The following is a 15,492-nucleotide window of genomic DNA, read 5'->3' as shown; positions in this document are numbered from 1 at the left end:
ACATATTTACCCCACTAATCCCCTGACACTAGGGTCAATTTATCATGGCCAATCAACCTAACCCGCATATCTTTGGACTGTGGGAGGAAACTGGAGCACCTGTAAGAAACCCACGCAGACCCAAGGAGAATGTGCAAACTCCACACAGACAGTGACCCGAGACCGGAATTGAACTGGGATCCCTAGCGTTGTGAGGCAGCAGTGCTAACCACTGTGCCCCCGTGCCGCCCATACAAATGGCTGCTATAAAAATATATTGTTCGATGAATTTACCCAAGAGCAAAAGAAATTTGGCACAGTGGTTAGCACTGCTGCCTCAGGGTTCGATTCCGGGAACGATTCCTTGCCTTGGATGACTGTCTGTGTGGAGACATTCTCCCTGTGTCTGCACGGAATTAACCCACTGAAATTGGGGTTTTTAAGTTTTTAAATTTATTTATTAGTGTCACAAGTCGGCTTACATTAAAACTGCAATGAAGTTACTGTGAAAATCCTGCACTCCCAGTACAAAAGAAGATTGAGAGATTTGCTATTGGAAGATTTGGTTGTACAGTGGTTAGCACTGCTGCCTCACAGCACCAGGGACCCGGGTTCAATTCCTGGTTTGGGTGACTGTGCGGAGTTTGCACGTCCTCCCCGTGTCAGGGTGGGGATCCTTGGTGCTGTGAGGCAGCAGTGCTAACCAACATGCCGCCCTATGATGAGTTAGTCTTCCAGCTGCCGATGCTTTTGAGATTGGAGATTGTTTCGAAAGATATCCCCTTGGACAAAATACTTCAATGCAAATTCAACAAATGTAAGTTTTAAATGCAATTAAGGGTGGGACAGTCCAATATTTGGCAGATTACTGTCTCTGCCTCTGGGTCCTTGGTCCCTGGCTAGAGGTAGAATCCATAGAATCCCTACAGTGCAGAAGGAGGCCATTTGACCCATCAAGTCTGCACCAACCACAAGCCCACCCAGGCCCTATTCCCGTAGCCCCACACATTTACCCTGCTAATCCCCCTGACACTAGCGTCAATTTAGCATGGCCAAATAACCTAACCCGCACATCTTTGGACTATCCTTGCAACCAACCATCAGAACTACATATCGCCAACAATTGACCAGTTAGCTCGGTTGGTTACAGTATAGTGCTGATAACATCAAGGTCTTGGGTTCGATCCCCATATTGGCCAGTTGGTGTGGGGTGGCACAGTGGTTAGCATTGCTGCCTCACAGCACCAGGGACCCGGGTTTGCTTCCGGCCTCGGGTGACTGTCTGTGTGGAGTTTGCACGTTCTCCCTGTGTCTTTCCTTTAACTGTGAAAGTCCCCTAGTCGCCACACTCCGGCGCCTGTTCGGGTACACTGAGGGAGAATTTAGCACGGCCAATGCACCTAAACAGCACGTCATTCGGACCGTGGGAGGAAACCGGAGCACCCGGAGGAAACCCACGCAGGCAACGTGCGAACTCTGCACAAACAGTGACACAAGCCAGGAATTGAACCCGGGTCCCTGGCGCTGTGAGGCAGCAGTGTTAACCACTGTGCCACTGTGACGCCCATGCGTGGGTTTCCTCTCGTTTCCTCCCACTCCAAAGATGCGCAGATTAGATTCATTGGCCATGAAAAATTGCCCCTTAAGTGTCAGGGGGATTAGCAGGGTACATACATGTGGTTGTGGGAATAGGGCCTGGGTGGGATTGTGCAGACTTGATGGGCTGAATGGCCTCCTTCTACACCATAGGGTTCTATGAGCATGTCCATTTACTTTCTTTTTGTTGAAGATGTAGATTAACTGAAAGCATTTACCTCAACACCAATACAAACAAGAATGTATTTTTGACAGTGGACAGCAAGTTACATTTTTTAGTTTTTGACTGCCAATGTGTCTCTTCTATACTTGGTGGACATTTCCACTCACGTGATTGGTTTGTTTCGCTAAGTGGACCTGAAGCCAAATTACGAGCTAATGTTGTCATCTCGAGACTTCCTGTCCTGACCAGCTATGGCCAACTGAATGGAGAACGTGTGAATCAAGTCAACATGTAACTGGATTATTCAGTCGAGGAGTTTTCGAATGTGTAAGAAAACTTCAGCGTACCTTTCCTATGCCACGGCCCACCGCTATACAGTAAAACAAATTTGAGGCATATCCTCTCTTTTCTCCAAACTGCCCTCCAACTGGAGAATTTTTGGGAGCGATTTTCAGCATTCGGCGCCATAGAAAGCATTCTTTCTGGTTGTATCACAGCTTGGTATGGCTCCTGCTCCGCCCAAGACCGCAAGGAACTACAAAAGGTTGTGAATGTAGCCCAATCCATCACGCAAACCAGCCTCCCATCCATTGACTCTATCTACACTTCCCGCTGCCTCAGCAAAGCAGCCAGCGTAATTAAGTACTCCACGCACCACAGACATTCTCTCTTCCACCTTCCTCCATCGGGAAAAAGGTACAAAAGTCTGAGGTCACGTACCAACCGACTCAAGAACATAGAACATAGAACAGTACAGCACAGAACTGGCCCTTCGGCCCACGATGTTGTGCCGAGCTTTATCTGAAACCAAGATCAAGCTATCCCACTCCCTATCATCCTGGTGTGCTCCATGTGCCTATCCAATAACCGCTTAAATGTTCCTAAAGTGTCTGACTCCACTATCCCTGCAGGCAGTCCATTCCACACCCCAACCACTCTCTGCGTAAAGAACCTACCTCTGATATCCTTCCTATATCTCCCACCACGAACCCTATAGTTATGCCTCCTTGTAATAGCTCCATCCACCCAAGGAAATAGTCTTTGAACGTTCACTCTATCTATCCCCTTCATCATTTTATAAACCTCTATTAAGTCTCCCCTCAGCCTCCTCCGCTCCAGAGAGAACAGCCCTAGCTCCCTCAACCTTTCCCCTGCTGCCATCAGACTTTTGAATGGACCTACCTCACCCTAGCTATGACTGTAACACTACATTCTGCACTCTCTCCTTTCCTTCTCTATGAATGGTATGCTTTGTCTGTATAGAAACATAGAAACATAGAAAACTACAGCACAAAACAGGCCCTTCGGCCCCACAAGTTGTGGCGAACATATCCCTACCTTTTAGGCCTACCTATAACCCTCCATCCCATTAAGTCCCATGTACTCATCCAGGAGTCTCTTAAAAGACCCTATTGAGTTTGCCTCCACCACCACTGACGGCAGCCGATTCCACTCGCCATAGAGTGCGAGAAACAATACTTTTCACTGTATGCTAATACATGTGATAATAATAAATCAAATCAAAGTGTTTGCTGTCAGAGAGAATGATGAGGCGGGCGGAAAAGCCGCAAAAAAAATTGGGAAACGCAGGATTCCACGTTTTTCTGCACATGTGTGGATTCTAAAAATCTGGAGCGGGATTCTCTGGCTGCTCACTGTTGCTTCAGAAGGAACTCTTCAAATTTAGACAAAAATATAACAAAACATACTCCAACTTATAAATCAAAGAAAGGGTTTAATACAGAAACTTCATTACTCCAATCTTGGGGCCTCGCCCTGGGCCACTCCAAGCTCCCCACAATTCCAAACAGGTTCTTATTTATAGTGAGTCAGCTGACCATCACATCATTCTGTAATTGGTTCCATGGTCTACTGGGCCAGCTGACCCTTACAGCTTGTTACCATTGGTCACATCACATCCAATACAAAGTTGTCACCGGTTACATTCTAACATTTACCCCAGTGGGATTCTCTGGTCCCGCAGAACTGAACGGAGATTCGGCTGGGCGCCAAATTCTTTGTCCTTGCTGGCAGAGGCGGCGGGGTGTAAACGACCGGAGAATTCCGTCCCTGAATTCCACCATCCGATAGCTTCCATTCGAGCCATCGTAAAACCTGGGCCATTGACTTGGAAAAATGTAAAACAGTACAATATAAATGCAAACTGTATAAAGTGGTTAGCACTGCTGCCTCACAGCGCCAGGGACCCGGGTTCGATTCACGGCTTGGGTCACTGTCTGTGTGGAGTTTTCACATTCTCCCCCGTGTCTGCGTGGGTTTCCTCCGGGTGCTCCGGTTTCCTCCCACACTCTGAAAGGCCTGCTGGTTAGGTGCATTGACCATGCTAAATACTCCCTCAGTATACCCGGAACGAACCCGGGTCCCTGGCGCTGTGAGGTAGCAATGCTAACCACTGTGTCACTGCGCCGCCCCTCAGTGCCCCCGAATAGGCGCCGGAGTGTGGCGACTAGGGGATCTTCACAGTAACTTCATTGCAGTGTTAATATAAGCCTACGTGTGACACTAATAAATAAACTTTAAATTTTGATTTCCTTGAAAACACATTTCACAGATTTTTATCCAGTTAGTACAAGATTTAATATTTTGAGACAAGAATAAGAATACTGACTATTACACTCCACAGATGCTGCCTGATTATCAGATTTTTCCAGCTTTTTTCTTCTTATGTCAAACTTCCAGCATCTGCAGTGTTTTGATTTTGTGTTAATATTTTCAGTACAGAATCATAAATTCCCTACAGTGCAGAAGGAGGCCATTCAGCCCATCGCATCTGCACTGAACCACCTTTTTATCTTACCCAGGCCCTATTCCCGTAACCCCATGTATTTACCCTCTAACCTTGAGTCACTAAGGGGCAATTTAGCATAGCCAATCCACCTAACCTGCACATCTTTGGACACTAAGGGGCAATTTAGCATGGCCAATCCACCTAACCTGCACATCTTTGGACATTAAGGGGAAATTTAGCATGGCCAATCCACCTAACCTGCACATCTTTGGACATTAAGGGGCAATTTAGCATGGCCAAGCCACCTAACCTGCACATCTTTGGACACTAAGGGGCAATTTAGCATGGCCAATCCACCTAACCTGCACATCTTTGGACATTAAGGGGAAATTTAGCATGGCCAATCCACCTAACCTGCACATCTTTGGACATTAAGGGGCAATTTAGCATGGCCAATCCACCTAACCTGCACATCTTTGGACATTAAGGGGCAATTTAGCATGGCCAATCCACCTAACCTGCACATCTTTGGACATTAAGGGGCAATTTAGCGTGGCCAATCCACCTAACCTGCACATCCTGGGTCACTAGGGCAATTTAGCATGGCCAATCCACCTAACCTGCACATCTTTGGACATTAAGGGGAAATTTAGCATGGCCAATCCACCTAACCTGCACATCTTTGGACACTAAGGGGCAATTTAGCATGGCCAATCCACCTAACCTGCACAACTCAAAAGATGTGCGGGTTAGGTTGATTGGCCATGCTAAACTGACCCTAGTGTCAGGGAAATTAGTCGGGTAAATGTGTGGAGTTACGGGCATAGGGCCTGGGTGGGATTGTGGCTGGTACAGACTCGGTGGGCCGAATGGCCTCCTTCAGTACTGTAGGGATCCTACGATCTATTCTATGATCTTTGGACTGTTGGGAGGAAACCCACGCAGACATGGGGAGAACGTACAAATTCTACGCAGGCAGTGACCCAAGGACGGATTGAACCCGGGTCCCTGGCGCTGTGGGACAGCAATGCTAACTAACCACCCTCATCACCGATAACCACTCTGATACGATCATGGGATTACTTCATACCTTCCTATGGAATTGTTTTCTGAGCTAACACGACGAAAGCAGTAACCTGGTTAAAATAAAAGAGTTGACACTTTCACAAAGATGGGAATCAAATTATTTCATCAGAACACATTGCTGTCTGTATAATTATATCACACACCCTGATTTCTTGGTTATACAGAACTTCCCCGTAATTAGGTGCAGATTAATTCTTGATAAAATCTGCAGCAATGATATTGAAATCCTCTTGTGTAAGTGTCAGTGGCCATTAAGGAGATGGAATGTGCTGAGTGTTGCATCCAAACCAACAGCTGTTCCTTAGCAAAAAAAACACAGGAAAAGATGACAGAATTAGACCATGTTTCCAACATTACAACAGTGACTACAACTCCAGACTACTCCATTGCCTGCAAGACGTCTTGAGACATCTGCTGGTCAGGAGGAGTGCTCCATGAATTGCAATTTTTTTTCCCTTTATTTTATGAAAGCAAAAATACTGCGGATGCTGGAAATAAAAACAGGGAATGCTGGATAAACTCAGCAGGTCTGGCAGTATCTGTGGAGAGAAACAGAGCCAACATTTCAAGTCCTTATGACTCTTCTTAGAACTGAAGAGGAGTAGAATTGATGAAGACGAACATCTCGCCAAGGCCATCCCCACATCCCCACTTCTTGCCTTCAAACAACCGCACAACCTCAAACAGACCATTGTCCGCAGCAAACTACCCAGCCTTTAGGAGAACAGTGACCACAACACCACACAACGCTGCCACAGCAACCTCTGCAAGACGTGCCGGATCACCGACACGGGTGCCATCATCTCACATGAGAACACCATCTACCAGGTACACGGTACCTACTCTTGCAACTCGGCCAACGTTGTCTACCTGATAGGCTGCAGGAAAGGATGTCCTGAGGCATGGTACATTGGGGAAACCATGCAGACGCTACGACAACGGATGAATGAACACCGCTCGGACAATCACCAGGCAAGACTGTTCTCTTCCTGTGGGGGAGCACGTCAGCGGTCACGGGCATTCAGCCTCTGATCTTCGGGTAAGCGTTCTCCAAGGCGGCCTTCACGACACACGAATGCGCAGAGTCGCAGAGCAGAAACTGATAGCCAAGTTCCGCACACATGAGGACAGCCTCAACGGGGATGTTGGGTTTATGTCACACTATCAGTAACCCCCACAGCTTGCCTCCTGGACTTGCTGAATCTCACTAGCTGTCCTGTCTGGAGACAATACTTTAGCCTGTGCTTAATGCTCCCTCCATTCACATTGTCTGTATCTTTAAGACCTGGTTGGCTGTAGAGATTCGCATTCTAATCAGTATACTGTAACTTGATTTTGTGTCTCTGTGCCCTGTTTGAGAGCAGATTTCCACTCCATCTGACGAAGGAGCAGCGCTCCGAAAGCTAATGGCATTTGCTACCAAATAAACCTGTTGGACTTTAACCTGGTGTTGTTAGACTCCTTACTGTGTTTACCCCAGTCCAACGCCGGCATTTCCACATCATGACATGTATTAGTATACAGTGAAAAGTATTGTTTCTTGCACACTAGATCTTATTTATTGAATTCAAATTCCACCATCTATCATGGTGGGATTCGAACCCAGGTCCCCAGCACAGTAACTGAGTTCCTGGATTCTTAGTCGAGCAATAATGCCACTCGGCCATCGCCTCCCCCAACAGTTGGCTACAGTTGGAAAGTGAGCTGAGGCAGTCTGACTTGTTCTACGTCACATTACGCAGCACAAAAACAGGCCATTCAGCCCAACACGTCTATGTCAGTCTTGCTGCTACTGACTTTGAGTCTCCTCTCTTTCTATTTGATTTGATTCATTATTGTCACATGTATTAGTATACAGTGAAAAGTATTGTTTCTTGCGCGCTATACAGACAAAGCATACCGTTCATAGAGAAGGAAAGGAGAGGGTGCAGAATGTAGTGCTACAGTCATAGCTAGGGTGTAGAGAAAGATCAGCTTAATGCAAGGTAGGTCCATTCAAAAGTCTGACGGCAGCAGGGAAGAAGCTGTTCTTGAGTCGGTTGGTACGTGACCTCAGACTTTTGTATCTTTTTCCTGACGGAAGAAGGTGGAAGAGAGAATGTCCGGGGTGCGTGGGGTCCTTAATTATGCTGGCTGCTTTCCCAAGGCAGCAGGAAGTGTCGACAGAGTCAATGGATGGGAGGCTGGTTATAGGTTATTCAATTGAACAGCGGTGTGGAGGAGGAGGTGGGGCAAAATAGAAAGTCAGGGCTACAGCGGAGCAAAGGAGAGATCGACAAAAAGGTCATGGACATCAAGAGCATAAGATGTAGGGGCAGAAGTAGGCCATTCAGCCCATCAATGATGGTTCCATCATTCAATGAGATCATGTCTGGCCTGATATGATAATCTTCAACTCCACTTCCCCGCCTTCTCCCCATAACCCTTGATTCCCTTACTGATTAAAAATCTGTCTATCTCAGCCTTGAACATACTCAACAATTCAGCCTCGACAGCCCTCTGCGGTAAAGAATTCCACACATTCACCCCACTCTGAGGGAAGAAATTCCTCCTCATCTCTGTCTCTCTGTCACCATGACCGGTGGCACGGTGGCACAGTGGTTAGCACTGCTGCCTCACAGGGCCAGGGACCCGGGTTCAGTATACCCTTAAGTGATCGTTTGTGTGGAGTCTGCACGTTCTCCTGGTGTCTGCGTGGGTTTCCTCCGGGTGCTCCGGTTTCCTCCCACAGCCCAAAGATGCACAGGTTAGGTGAATTGGCCATGCTAAATTGTCCCCTAGTATACAAAGATGTGTAGGTTGGGTGGATTGACCATTACAAATTGGCCCTTACTGTCCAAGGTTGTGCAGGTTAGGTGGATTGGCCATGCTAAATTGCCCCTACGTGTCCAAAGATGTGCAGGTTAGGTGGATTGGCCATGCTAAATTGCCCCTTCGTGTCCAAGGATGTGTAGGTTAGGGGGATTGGCCATGATAAATTGCCCCTTAGTGTCCAAAGATGTGTAGGTTAGGTAGATTGGCCATGCTAAATTGCCCCTTAGTGTCCAAAGATGTGTAGGTTAGGGGGATTGGCCATGATAAATTGCCCCTTAGTGTCCAAAGATGTGTAGGTTAGGGGGATTGGCCATGCTAAATTGCCCCTTAGTGTCCAAAGATGTGTAGGTTAGGGGGATTGGCCATGGTAAAAGTGCAAGGTTATGAGGATGGGGTGGGGGATGGGCCTGGGTGGGATGCTCTGTCGGGGAGTCAAATGGCCTCCTTCTGCACTGTAAGGATTCTATGGTTCACAAATTTGAGGGCTTCGTAAAGAGATCCTGAGGGGCCTGTTCAGCGATCAGATTCTTCCCAACCTCGAGGCCAAGCAGTGTAGAATCCCAAAGAACTTTAACACACAAGTGACAAAATGTCAAAAGGAAAGCTAACAAATGAAACCAACGTACCATTACCGGGAGGGTGGGGGGAGTTCCCATTCCCTCCCACCCCACCATCACCCACCTCCCACCACCCCCCATTCCACACCAGGGCTTCAAATAATGATAAAAGGGACTGCAACCTCAGGCAATCTACGTAAATGTGCAACACCTACTCCCCTTGGTCGCAGAAAGAGGATGGTGGAACCACATTAATCTCCAGTTGAGTGGCACTGCTGCGTGTGACATGCTCCATGCCAGGTGGAGGAAGGGGTGGGGAATCCCACCTAGAGGGCCCTCCACCGGGACAGTCGAACCAAATGATAAGACGTGTCCTGACGATGGAGCAAGGAACGAAGGGGGAGGTGTGCAGCAGAAAGCCGACAAGGAAACCCCATCTGCGCCACAGGGAAGGACACAGTGACTTCCCCTAATTTGAATGAAGCAAAACTCAATAAATTAGACAAAATTGAAAGGAGTTGGTGGGGCATTGTAACTAAAATAATACATCAAAAGGAAATTCAGAAAATCAAACCAAAGTGGCATTACCGAGGGGGGTGATGATACACCCCAACCTCCATGAATCCCACTGGTTATGAAAGTCCCCTATTTATGCATGCTTAAAGACAATTTCTTATAGAAACATATAAGATTATGAAGGGATTTGTTAAGATAGAAGCAGGGAAGTTGTTTCCACTGACGGGTGAAACTAGAACTAGGGAACATGGCCTCAAAATAAGGGGGAGCAGATTTAGGACTGAGTTGAAGAGGAACTTCTTCACCCAAAGGGTTGTGAATTTGTGGAATTCCCTGCCCAATTGAGGCTACCTCATTGAATGTTTTTAAGGCAAGGATAGATAAATTTATGAACAGTAAAGGAATTAAGGGTTATGGTGAGCGGGTGGGTAAGTGGAGCTGAGTCCACGAAAAGATCAGCCATGATCTCATTGAATGGCGGAGCAGGCTCGAGGGGCCAGATGGCCTACTCCTGCGCCTAGTTCTTATGTTCTTATGTTCTTAATTAATAACCATCACCTGTTTCTCGTAACCTTAACAGAATTTGGCATGTCAGCTATGACTCTCACCAACTTTTACAGATGCACCATAGAAAGCATTCTTTCTGGTTCTATCACAGCTTGGTATGGCTCCTGCTCTGACCAAGACCTACAAAGGGTCGTGAATGTAGCCCAATCCATCTCGCAAACCAACCTCCCATCTGTTGACTCTGTCTACACTTCCCGCTACCTCGGCAAAGCAGCCAGCATAATTAAGGACCCCACGCAGCCCGAACATTCTCTCTTCCACCTTCTTCCGTCGGGAAAAGGATACGAAAGTCTGAGGTCACGTACCAACCGAATCAAGAACAGCTTCTTCCCTGCTGCCGTCAGACTTTTGAATGGACTTACCTTGCACTAAGCTGATCTTTCTCTACACCCTACCAAGACTGTAACGCCACATTCTGCACTCTTTCCTTTCCTTCTCTATGAACGGTATGCTCTGTCTGTATAGCACGCAAGAAACAATACTTTTCACTGTGTGATAATACATCTGACAATAATAAATCAAATCAAACCTTCAAAATGGAATTGGACCATCGATTAACAGTAAGCGTTAATGTGTTGAAAGTGAGGCCTCTTCCATCACCACAAGGCCAGGCTACAACATGCATGGACAAACATGTGAATGAACTGTAACACGCGAGCAGTTGTAATCGGCAACACTGGCTGGAAGTTGGCGGTCCCACATGCCCCTCCAGGGCTGCCAGCGAGAACGGAGAACAGTTAAGAAGTTTGACCCTCCTCCACACCATCACTCTCTGCTCTGACCTATTCTGTCTCCCTCTTCCTCTTTTGTTTTTATCGATATTGACTGCAACAGGGTCCTCAGATCCTGTTGACTTTCTAAGCGCCCGGTACCACTTGTAGGGAAAACCCAAAGTAGCAGGTGTACCTACAAGGCCACCACTAATAAATCTAACAAGAAATGCAGGAAAAACCCCTTTACCCGGTGGAACTTGCTCCCACAAGGAGTTCTTGAGGTTAACAAAGTAAAGTTTACTTATTAGTCACAAGTAAGGCTTACATTCACCGCAATGAAGTTACTGTGAAATTCCCCAAGACGCCACAGTCCGGCGCCTGTTCGGGTCAATGCACCCTAACCAGTATGTCTTTCAGAATGTGGGAGGAAACTGGAGCACCCAGAGGAAACCCACGCAGACACGGGGAGAACGTGCAAACTCCACACGGACAGTGACCCAAGCCGGGAATCGAACCCAGGTTCCTGGCACTGTGAGGCAGCAGTGCTAACCACTGTGCCACCATGCCGCCCTGGTGAAGTTGTGTTTAAGATAATCACATCAGAGAGGAAGGAATAGAAGATTCAGGTGATGAAGTTGGGTTGAAATGGACAACCATGTTGGGGATAAACGTGGGTGAACACCATTAGGGCTCAATGGACGCTTTCTGTGCTGTACATTTGGAAGCATCATGTTGCATTGTAATGTAGGAAATGTACACACAACAAACTCACACCAGCAGCAATGTAAAAAACCCCAAATAGTCTGCATTTTTGTGATGTTGATTGAGGGACAAATACTGGTCAGGACCTCCAGAGATAACTCCCATGCCCTCCTTCGAAGGACTGCCATGGGATCTTTCGCATCCACCTGAGTGGGTAGATGAGGCCTTTGGCTTAACCTCTCGTTCAAAAGTATGAAGTTGATAAATTGAGAACAGTTCATAGAATCCCTACAGTGCAGAAGGAGACCATTTGGCCCATTGAGTCTGCACCGACTCTCTGAAAGCGTGTCCCACCCATGCCTTATTCCTGCAACCCCATGTATTTACCCCACTAATCCCACTAACCTACATATTTGGAAAACCAAGGGACAATTTATCATGGCCACTCTACCTAACGTACACATCTTTGGACACTAGGGGGCACTTTAGCATGGCCAATCCATCTAGTCTACACATCTTTGGACACTAAGAAGCAATTTAGCATGGCCAATCCACCTAACCCGCACATCTTTGGACACTTAAGGGGTAATTTAGCATGGCCAATCCACCTAACCCGCACATCTTTGGACACTTAAGGGGTAATTTAGCATGGCCAATCCACCTAACAATCCACCTAACTTACACATCTTTGGACTCTAAGGGCCAATTTAGCATGGCCAATCCACCCAACCTGCACATCTTTGGAATGTGGGAGGAAACCGGAGCACCCGGAGGAAACCCACGCAGACACGGCGAGAATGTGCAGACTCCACATAGGCACAGTCACCCAAGACTGGAATTGAACCCGGGTCCCTGGCGCTGTGAGGCAACAGTGCTAACCATTGTGTCACCATGCCATGGAATAGTAAGCGGAACAATAAATCTGTCTCTGGGATCTGCGGCCTGAATGCAGAACAGCAATTCATTCACAAATAAAAGTGAGCCAATATTCATTGCTCGTATACGCAGGGCAGCTCAACTTCCTGCTGAGAACAAAAATAGGGTGTTAGATATTGTGGTGTCTGAGTGCATCATGGCAGAGCGACAGAATTGGTAGAATTCAATATCTGGATGCCTCCTTCCTTCAAGGAGGTTGAGTATTTTCTCTGCAATCGGGGCACGGTTCGACTCAGCATTTTGGGAGCAACGGAAGAGAATCGCAACTTAGAAACAAGAGACAAAAGACCTGTTTTTGCAAAAAAAAATTCTCTCTGCATTAACTGAAATGTGGAAGAACAGTGTGCGAAACCACTATGCTTAGGGTTGACCAGCCTCTGATTGTTCTGGGAGAAGCACCAACACCTCTGTAGGGTCTCCGCCTTGCGCCTAATGAGCAGAAAAAAAATGTGTCTGCAAGATTTAGTTAGCTCCTAGAGCAGGCGCTAAATTTGTTTCTGTTTTGTTTGCACGATGCATGTTTCTCTTTGTGGTTTTGAGCGCAGGCAAAGTCACTGCCTACAGACATTTTAAGTTTCCTTAATGCATTTTAAGAGCTGTAAATAAGCACTTTGCTTAACTTACGCAATTTTGCCTTCACGTAACATAATCTAAACGTGTGACGATGACTAGTTGGAAACAGGAATGCGAAAGCCCAAACTGCAACTGGTGCCACATTAAGGGAAGGATACGGCAATAGTTTAATTTATAATTGATTAAGGCGTAAGCTGGGAAAGGAAATGGAGGGCTGTATCTCAACCAATTATCCATAGAATCCCACAGTGCAGAAGGAGGCCATTCGGCCCATCGGGTCTGCACTAACCACAGTCCCACCCAGACCCGATCCCCATAACCCCATGCATTTACCCTAGCTAGTCCCCCTGACACTGAGAGGCAATTTAGCATGGCCAATCCATCTTTTTATCACCATAGAAACCCTACAGTGCAGAAAGAGGCCATCGAGTCTGCACCGACCACAATCCCACCCAGGCCCTACCCCCATATCTCTACACATTTACCCGCTAATCCCTCTAACCTACGCATCTCAGGGGCAATTTTAGCATGGCCAATCAACCTGACCCGCACATCTTTGGACTGTGGGAGGAAACCGGAGCACCCGGAGGAAACCCACGCAGACACGGGGAGAATGTGCAAGCTCCACACAGACAGTGACCCAAGCCGGGAATCGAACCCAGGTCCCTGGAGCTGTGAAGCAACAGTGCTAACCACTGTGCTACCGTGCTGCCCGGGAATTGAACCCGGGTCCCTGGCGCTGTGAGGCACCACTGTGCCACCCCAAATTATTCATTCTGATAGCTGATTACACTGGAAACTTTGAATGGTAGCATTCGCCCCTTGAGTCAGAAGGTTGTACATTGAGGTCCAATTCCAGAATTTGAGTCCAGCATCAAGGCCGATATGTAGTGCAGCACTGAGGGAGTGCTGCATTGTCGGAGGTGCTGGTTTGGATAGGTATCAATTGGGAGGCTGTTTGGCCTGTTCTGCTGGTTTTGGGGGAGGATAGTAAAGATCCCATAGAAACAGAGAAAATAGAAGCATTCCACTCTTCAAGTCTGCTCCGCCATTCATTGCACGTTCTCCCCGTGTCTGCATGGGTTTCCTCCGGGTGCTCCGGTTTCCTCCCACAGTCTGAAAGACGTGCTGGTTAGGTGCGTTGACCCGAACAGGCACCGGACTGTGGCGACTAGGGGAATTTCACAGTAACTTCATTGCAGTGTTAATGTAAGCCTTACTTGCGACTAATAAATACATTTATTTTGATCATGGCTGATCATCAATTTTTAAAAATTCATTTGTGGGACATGGGCGTCGCTGACTGGCCAGCATTTATTGCCCATCCCTAGTTGCCCTTGAACTGAGTGGCTCGCTAGGTCATTTCAGGAGGCAATTGAGAGTCAACCACATTGCTGTGGTTCTGGAGTCACATGTAGGCCAGACCGGGTAAGGATGGCAGATTTCCTTCCCTAAAGGACATTAGTGAACCAGATGGGCTTTTCCAACAATCAACAATGGTTTCACGGTCATCAGTCGATTCTTAATTTCAAATGTTTTTCTTTTAATTGAGTTTAAATTCCACCATCCACCGTGGCGGGATTCGAACCCGGGTCCCCAGAACATTAGCTGAGTTTCTGGATTAATAGTCTCGTGATAATACCACTGGGCCATCGCCTCTCTTTTCAACATCCTGATCCCAACTTCCTTGATCCCTTTTGCCCCAAGAGCTATATCTAATTTCTTCTAGAAATCACACAATGTTTTGGCCTCAACTACTTTCTGTGGGAGTGAATTCCACACATTCACCACCCTCTGGTTGAAGAAATTTTTCCTCACCTCAGTTTTAAAAGGTTTACCCATTATCCTCAAACTATGACCCCTAGTTCTGGACACCCCCACCATCGGGAACATTCTTTCTGAATCTACTCTGTCTAACTCTGTTAGAATTTTATAAGTTTCGATGAGATCCCTTCTCACTCTTCTAAACTCCAATGATTATAATCCTAACCGATTTAGTCTCTCCACGTATGACAGACCTCCATCCCAGGAATCAGCCTGGTAAACCTTCGCTGCGCTCCCTCTATCCTTCCTCAGATAAGGACAGCAAAACTGCACAGATGACTAGGCAAAGAGGAGCAGAGAGTTCTCCTAGCATCATTGCCAATATTGTACCCTCAACCACCACAGCTAAAGCTGATTGACTGACCATCCCCAAGTTTCAGAGTTTATTCATTGGTGTCACAAGTAGGCTTACATTAACACTGTGAAGCTACTGTGAAAATCCCCTCGTCGCCACACTCCAGCGCCTGTTTGGGTACACAGAGGGAGAATTTAGCATGGCCAATGCTAAACCAGCACGTCTTTCGGACTGTGGGAGGAAACCCACGCGACACGGGGAGAACATGCAGACTCCGCACAGACAGAAAAGTAAAGTTTAATACTTAGTCACAAACATGGCTTACATTAACACTGCAATGAAGCCGGCAACGAAGTTACTGTAAAATTCCCCTCGTCGCCACACTCCGGTGCCTGTTCGGGTCAATGCATCTAACCAGACAG

Source organism: Mustelus asterias, chromosome 29 (assembly GCF_964213995.1).
Source record: "Mustelus asterias chromosome 29, sMusAst1.hap1.1, whole genome shotgun sequence".
Taxonomy (NCBI): Eukaryota; Metazoa; Chordata; class Chondrichthyes; order Carcharhiniformes; family Triakidae; genus Mustelus; species Mustelus asterias.
The sequence above is the reverse complement of the archived record's forward strand: the minus strand, read 5'-3'. Positions refer to the sequence as shown.